Source organism: Phascolarctos cinereus, unplaced genomic scaffold, assembly GCF_003287225.1.
Source record: "Phascolarctos cinereus isolate Bilbo 61053 unplaced genomic scaffold, phaCin_HiC Scaffold_8;HRSCAF=390, whole genome shotgun sequence".
Taxonomy (NCBI): Eukaryota; Metazoa; Chordata; class Mammalia; order Diprotodontia; family Phascolarctidae; genus Phascolarctos; species Phascolarctos cinereus.
In genome coordinates, this window is record NW_027556291.1 from 16528717 (window position 1) to 16535629 (window position 6913).

Below are 6913 nucleotides of genomic sequence, written 5' to 3' on the forward strand. Positions count from 1 at the left end.
GCTAATTTGGTGTCATACTTAAACAAAGGAGCAAAACAATTCAATGAGCGTCATGTTGATCTGCAGTCAGCATACTTGTGCAGCATCCAATGTCTTGCCCAGCAGGTGGTCCCCTCACAGTCCTTTGGGTTGTTTTTAGCATTAACTGCTTCTTATCAGTGAGTTCCCCCTGCCCTTCTGGCCACAACCCTTCCTGGAAGGCAGCTTTACAGTTCCTCCACCTTGGGGGAGCTTGGAGGGGCATCCGTGGCAACACTGACCTGTTCTTCTTGGCTCTCCTGTGTGGCTTCAGTTGACAGATCCATGCTTTTCTGCTGGGCCTGTAAGTAGATGACCACATGTTGTACATGCTCCTGCATGTTGGTAATCTGCATGTCTATGTGTCCACAGGTTTCCTTCAGAACTTTCTCCTCCTCCTCCAGCTGTTTTTTTAAGAGAATCTGATCGGCTCTTAGGGACTTGTTCATTTCTTGCTCTTCTTTGAGCTGAGTGAAGAGTTTGGAGAGTTTTGTGTTCAGATGAGTACATTTTTCCTCTATAGCTTGCTTTTCTTTTAGTAAGTCATTTTTTTCATGTTCCAGTTTATCACATTTCTCATTTGTTGAGGCAAGTCTAGCTTTCATGTGGTTAATTTCATCAATGTACCCCTTCTCTAGTTGGAACATCTTACGTTCCCAAAAGATTTGCTGAGACTCAAGCTGGCTTGACAGTAAATATGAGTACTCTAGCTGTACAGCACCAAGTTTGTCTTCATTTGCCTCTCTGCCATACTGTCCCATATTGCTAGTGCATACGGCTGACTGGACATACTTCTGCTCAATATAGTCCCAGACTTTGCAGTCTTTGAGTTGCATCCCATATGCATGCTTTGTTTCATTAAAGTGTTTTTCAGCATGCCCTGTCATATTTTGTCCACATCTGACAAGGCCACAAATCAAACAAATATGGAGGCTGCTCCTGACGCCACACTCCAAACACCTAGGTTCTTCTTGCTGTTGCACATGGCCGTAAGTGCACACAGGGCACACTGTGCCATTTTGGCTCTGCTGACTCTGGCCGTCAAAGCTTTGGTCACATAACCAGGTGAAGATGCTTTGCATGGATTCACCGGTTCTCTCTAGACATATGGTGCACCGAGGAAGTTCTATAAGGCTTTTCATTGGAAAGCTGGCCCTTCCTCTTGAATTTAGCACATCAAACCTCCCCACACGAACCAGCTGACACTGCTCATTGTCCTTTTCGATAAAGGAGCAACCACTGTACACTGTGTAAAAGGTATCAGCAACATCCTTAGCATTAAATTTGATCAGTGCCATATACTGGCTAGGAGTACTATCTTTAATAATTTTTACCTCATCAATGGCTTCCTGAAATGGCTCCAAAAAATTGCGTAGATTAATCCGGGTCACCATGGCTGGAATGTTGAGGATACCCAACATGGAAGTGTGCTTCACCCTGTGTTTCCTTGCTGCCTTTCTGTAAGTCTTGTATAGGTGCAGTCGGCCATAGATCACCTCCTCTCCTGGCCACCTCTGGGTATCGTCTATGTCCACCTGCACATCTAGGGCCGCCACAGGCCTGTTCTCTCTTTCACTCTCATTCTCGTTCTCGCTCTTGCCCTTTTTCTCACTTTCTTCCCCCTCAACCGAAAGGCCTATCTCGCCATCGTCAATAAAACTGCACTCACTCTCGTATGGCTCAAGTGCTGCCGCTGAGACTTCTTCTGAAGGCCAGGCCTCGGCGTCATGCAGGTCTGAGGGAGGATTCTGAGGTAAAACTACCGCTGTGCCCTCTACCTCAATTGGAACTGGAACCGGAACCGTCTCCTCAAGGTCACTGCCAGCAAAAGCTGGTGATAGCTCCTTGACCTGGTCATCAGACATTTTGCTGAGGAGGTGGAGAAAAGAAGGCCCGACGGCAGACAGTTGGACCTTCAGCTCTCTGCGACGAAGTGTGTGAGGCAGTTAGAAATTCTGTTACGTGATTGGCTGGATTGAAGCGCGCGCGAAAGGTTGAAAGCAGAAGAGCGCCTGCGCAGCTTCCTGCCTCAGCCCTCCCTTGCCTGAAAATCTATCACGCCCATAACAGGCCGATGTGTTTTATATATGTACGTTTGAGCGCCACAGTGCACAGAGCACCAGCCTAGAGTCAGGAAGACTCATCTTCCTGAGTTCAAATGTGGCCTCGGAAGATTACTAGCTGGGTGACCTTGGACAAGTCATTTCACTCTGCCTCACTTTCCTCACCTGTAAAAGGAGATACAGAAGGAAATGGCAAACCACTCTACTATCTCTGCCAAGAAAACCCCAAATGGGGTCACGAAGGGTCTGATACAACTGAACCGATTGAACAACAACAAATTTATTTCTCATCGACTCACTATCTAGTTCCCCCGCGGTATCTGCCCCGCCTCCTCGTGCCCCCTCCCAATCACTTCTGCCTTCTCAGCACATGATTCCATTTCCTTTACTGAGGCCAGGCCTCCCTTCTCCAGAACTGCCTCAATTCCCTTCCAATCACCTCCAAATATACTTATCTTTGCCCAGCCCTCTTCCCTTGCTCCTCAGAGAAGGACTTCCTTGCTAAAGCTCATTCCCCCTCCCTCTCTCCCTCCTGTTACCTTGATCTCACCAGGCCTCTCTCCTCCAGCAATCTTCTCTTCCATCTGGGAATCTATGTTCAGGTCATTCCCATCTTTGGAACTCTTCTCTGTTTGTTTGTTTTTCTTCTCCCCCTCCCATCCCATCCCTGTTTGCCAAAATTTTAGCAGGACTAATAGCTTCATGTAGTTTTAAAGTTTGCTAAATAAACAAACAAACAAACAAACAAATAAATAAATAGAAACAACTTTACATCCATGATCTCATTTAGCCTCACAACAATTCTGTAAGGCGTGTGCCCCTCTGGGTGTTACTGTCCCCATTTTACAAATGGGAACAGTAAGACTCAGAGGTTAAGTGATTTGCTTATAGTCATCTAGATGATAAGTTTCAAACAGCTAGTATCAGAAGCAGTATTCAAACCCACATGTCCCCAGCATTAGAGTTTAGTACTGTATCCTCTACCTCAAGCCACCTCCCCATTCCCTCATCTAGGCTGCTTTCACTTCTGTCTCAATAATTCATTCCCCTGCAGTCTGGTTCTAAAAAATATTCCCAACAACAAGCTTTGTATACTTTCCTATCTATATATCCAAATATCATCAAGACTATTGTATACGAGATCCAGGACAATAATTTGACTCTCTTGCAAATGGACTTGTACCCCTATAGCACCCAGTAGTTGAAAGCAGATAAAACAGTCTAAAACCTGACTGCATCATGAATGTCAAAACTTTGGAAAGTTCAGTAGCAGCAAAATAATATACAACTACACATATTAGGTACAATAGGAGACGTACCTAGATAGCAGATCCAATTCTTTTTCACATGATCATATTCTCTCCATCCGCATAAATACAGTGTATAAGTCATGGCAAATAGGGTTTCAGTGAACCCTAAAGATAGCCAGATTTCCCCATTTGATGATGTTTCACAGCCTGTTACTAAGGGGATGTCTAAGTGACATGCTGAAATGAAGAATTTCCTGCTTAATTGCTAGTTTTGACCACATATTTTACCAGATATTGACCAAGTCAGATAAGCCCTAATGGATAAAACAAGATGAACCAGCTATGCCATGACTGTTTCAGTGGCTTGTGCCCATATAGACATGGTTGCTCCCTCCCTCACCTCCTCATATAGGTGTGCAGCTAGTACGTGCTGTCGTGTAAATTTCACCCTACCTGGAGGGGAAGAAGTCTTTGTTATTTTTCACACCTGGGTTTAATATGCCTGCCACAGTCAGGGAGATGAACTCTGCAACTGTGCCTGAGAATTACAGGTTATTAAGTTTTGCTTTATAAATGAGATGCTCAAAATTGACAAAAAATTACTACCTCTCAGTTAATTTCTTTCCATGCTCAGTTACTTCCCTGACTACCTTGGCAATAAGTTGAACAAAGAAAATTTGTCAGATTCATTTTCACATTAATAATAAAACTCATCATAGATGCCAGACCAAGGAATTCATCGTTAGGTATGCCCTGAGTGAAAAAATGCTCTGATGAGCCCTGGGACCTCAACTACCAACATCCCTTGGGGAATCAGAAACAGTAGTCAGATCTTTATCTTCCTCAGCAGCCAGAAAAGAAATGCATGTCAGGAGAAAAAAGACTCATTTACTTATTGTTTCCCTGGCCTATAACTCACCCCATATAGGTTCTATTTAGGATAGGCTCGTCCTCCAAATTGGTAAGAGTTCCATTTGGCAGTTTCCAGCTGCCTTGACCTCATCAGTGGATTCTGCCTTATTTGAAAGATAAAGGTTCTTTTTTTTTTTAATTTCCCTGGGGTCCCCTATACAAGATTAGAGATTCAAGAGAGAGGAAAGAATGACAATTGTTCATCCTCCAAAACCATTGTGGATTACCCAGGAGAGAGTCTGGCAAGCTTCCTCTGTCTAGCTGCCACATTTTCTCTCCATCAATCAATGCCTAACTCTGCTGCTTGGCTTATAGATTTATCAATTTCAAGTAGGCTGGTACCTTAGCAACCATTTAATCCAATTTATCATTTTATACATGAGGAAAAACAGGCCCAGAGAAGATGAGTGACTTGTACAAGGTCACATAGCCAAGCAAGTGGTGAATTCAAGATTTGAACCCGTGTCTCTTGACCCCTACTCCACTGTTCTTGCTAACGTACCTCTCTGCCTGTGAGATTTGTTTTTAGCAGCTTGACTGTTCTTGAACATGAAATCCCTTCATTTCTCCTCTTTTGCATCATATTTTCTCTTTCTAAAAACCTGTGACTCTGAAAACAGAGGTTTGCGGGATGTGGACTATTACTTTGGTTGTCTGGACTATTCTAGCCCTGGTTTTTTCATGACATGGCACCCACTCCCCATGGTTATGTGTGTAGCAAAATTTGCCCAGGTTGTTGCCTCTCTGTGATGTTCCCTTTGGCATTGAAAACCAATACTTTGTCCAAGGTTCTACAAAACACAAGGATGCTGTCGAGCCTGGCAGAGGCCTTGTCACACAACAAGGAGTGAAACGGGAGACGCCTTCATCCGTGCCTATCACTATGCTATGGACACAATAAAGAAAGAGGAAACACTACTAGGAATGTGTAATCTGGTTGGAAATGGTCTTCCTGCAGCATGCTCTACCCATGCCATAGCTGTGTTTAAGACCCTTCACTGGCTCCCTATTACCTCTAAAACAAGATACAAACTCCTCAGCTTGGCATTTGGTACCAATCACAATCTGGTTCCAACCTTCCTTTTTAGACTCATTTCACATTACTCTTCGTCATTCACTCATTATTCTAGCCAAGTTTCCTTACTTGCTCTTTTCCAAACCTGGCGTTCTATTTCTCCATGCCTTTGTACAGATTGCCCTGCATACCAGGAATGCCTCCTTACAGAGAGGCAGCTAGGTAGCTTAATGCGTAGAGCACTGGACTTGGAATCATGGAGACCTGAGTTCAAATCCAGCTGTAGACACTAACTGTGTGATCTTGGGCAAGTCACTTCACCTCTATTTGCCTTAGTTTCCTCATCTGTAAAATGGGAATAAAAATGGCACCTACCTCCTTGGGCTGATTTGAGGATTATATGAGTTAATATTTATAAAGCACTTAGCACAGTGTCTGGAACATAGCAGACACTTAGTAAATGCTTCCTTTCTTCCTTCTGCCTCTTAGAATTCATTGCTTCCTTCAAGTCTCAGCTTCTGTGCCTTTCCTGATTCCCCTAGTTATTACTGCTCTCTTCTGCCACCAGTTATTATAGCCCAGGAGTCCTTTGCCCAGTCACCACTGTCCATACATGGATAATCAAATCAGTCAAAACTTAAAGAAATTAATTCAGGCTATTCACTGGAAGGTCAAGTACTGAAGCTGAAGCTAAAATACTTTGACCACATAATGAGAAGACCAGACTCACTGGAAAAGACCCTGATATGATATACTTTTTTATTATTGTACACGTATAGCCTATATCAGATTGCTTGCCGTCTTGGAGAGGGAGGAGGAGAGAGAGAGAGGGAGAAAAAATTTAAATTCAAAATCTTATAAAAGTGAATGTTGAAAACTATCTTTACATGTAGTTGGAAAAAATAAAATACTACTAAGTGGGAGAAAAAAGACCCTGATGTGGGGAAAGATTGAATTAAAAAAAAAAAAGACAGCAGAGCTTGAGATGGATAGATAGTGTCATAGAAACAATAAACATGAGATTGGCCAGACTTTGAGAGATGTTGGAGGACAGAAGGGTCTGGTGCACTGTGGTCCACAGGGTCACAAAGAATCAGACACAACTGAATGACTGAACAACAACATCCAGGGATAATTTACCAGAAATACAGCCCCTGCACCCAAGAGGAGTAGAATTGCTTCTGGAGAGCTAACCTTTCAAACGCAGACCCCAGAAGTTACAGTGAACACATCGCGTACTTTACTGGTATGTAGTGACTTCCCAAACTGCATTTTTTATGTGTCAAATCCTATATGAAAAAGCATGCTGAAAAACCTGTATATTCACCTTGCTCAGTTCTATGTAACTTTGCATTTTTTTAGTGGCCAAAATAACAAGTATAATTTATCATTGTATCCTCAAAATGTGACGATTGGCATAGACAGAATGTCCCTGTAATTTTAAGCTTAAATAGTTTGGAGTACTCTGTATCAATGTAAATTATCCATATATATTCTGTGAGGGTAGAGATACCTAGAGCTATAGTTATAGGTATATGTAAATATATGAGGCCAGGATAAAAGGGAGTGCTGACAAGCCTAGAGCTAGAGTGAGTGTAGGTAAGTTAGACTTCACCAATATTACTGTCATTCGGATTAGGAGGTCCTAGGGGTTT

At 43.0% G+C, this 6913-nt stretch overlaps 1 pseudogene; it reads right to left on the reverse strand.

Annotated features, from left to right (window-relative positions):
• Window positions 1-206: 206 nt before the first annotated feature.
• On the reverse strand, window positions 207-1883 carry LOC110198645 (BRCA1-associated protein pseudogene; annotated as a pseudogene).
• Between the last annotated feature and the right edge of the window lie 5030 nt (window positions 1884-6913).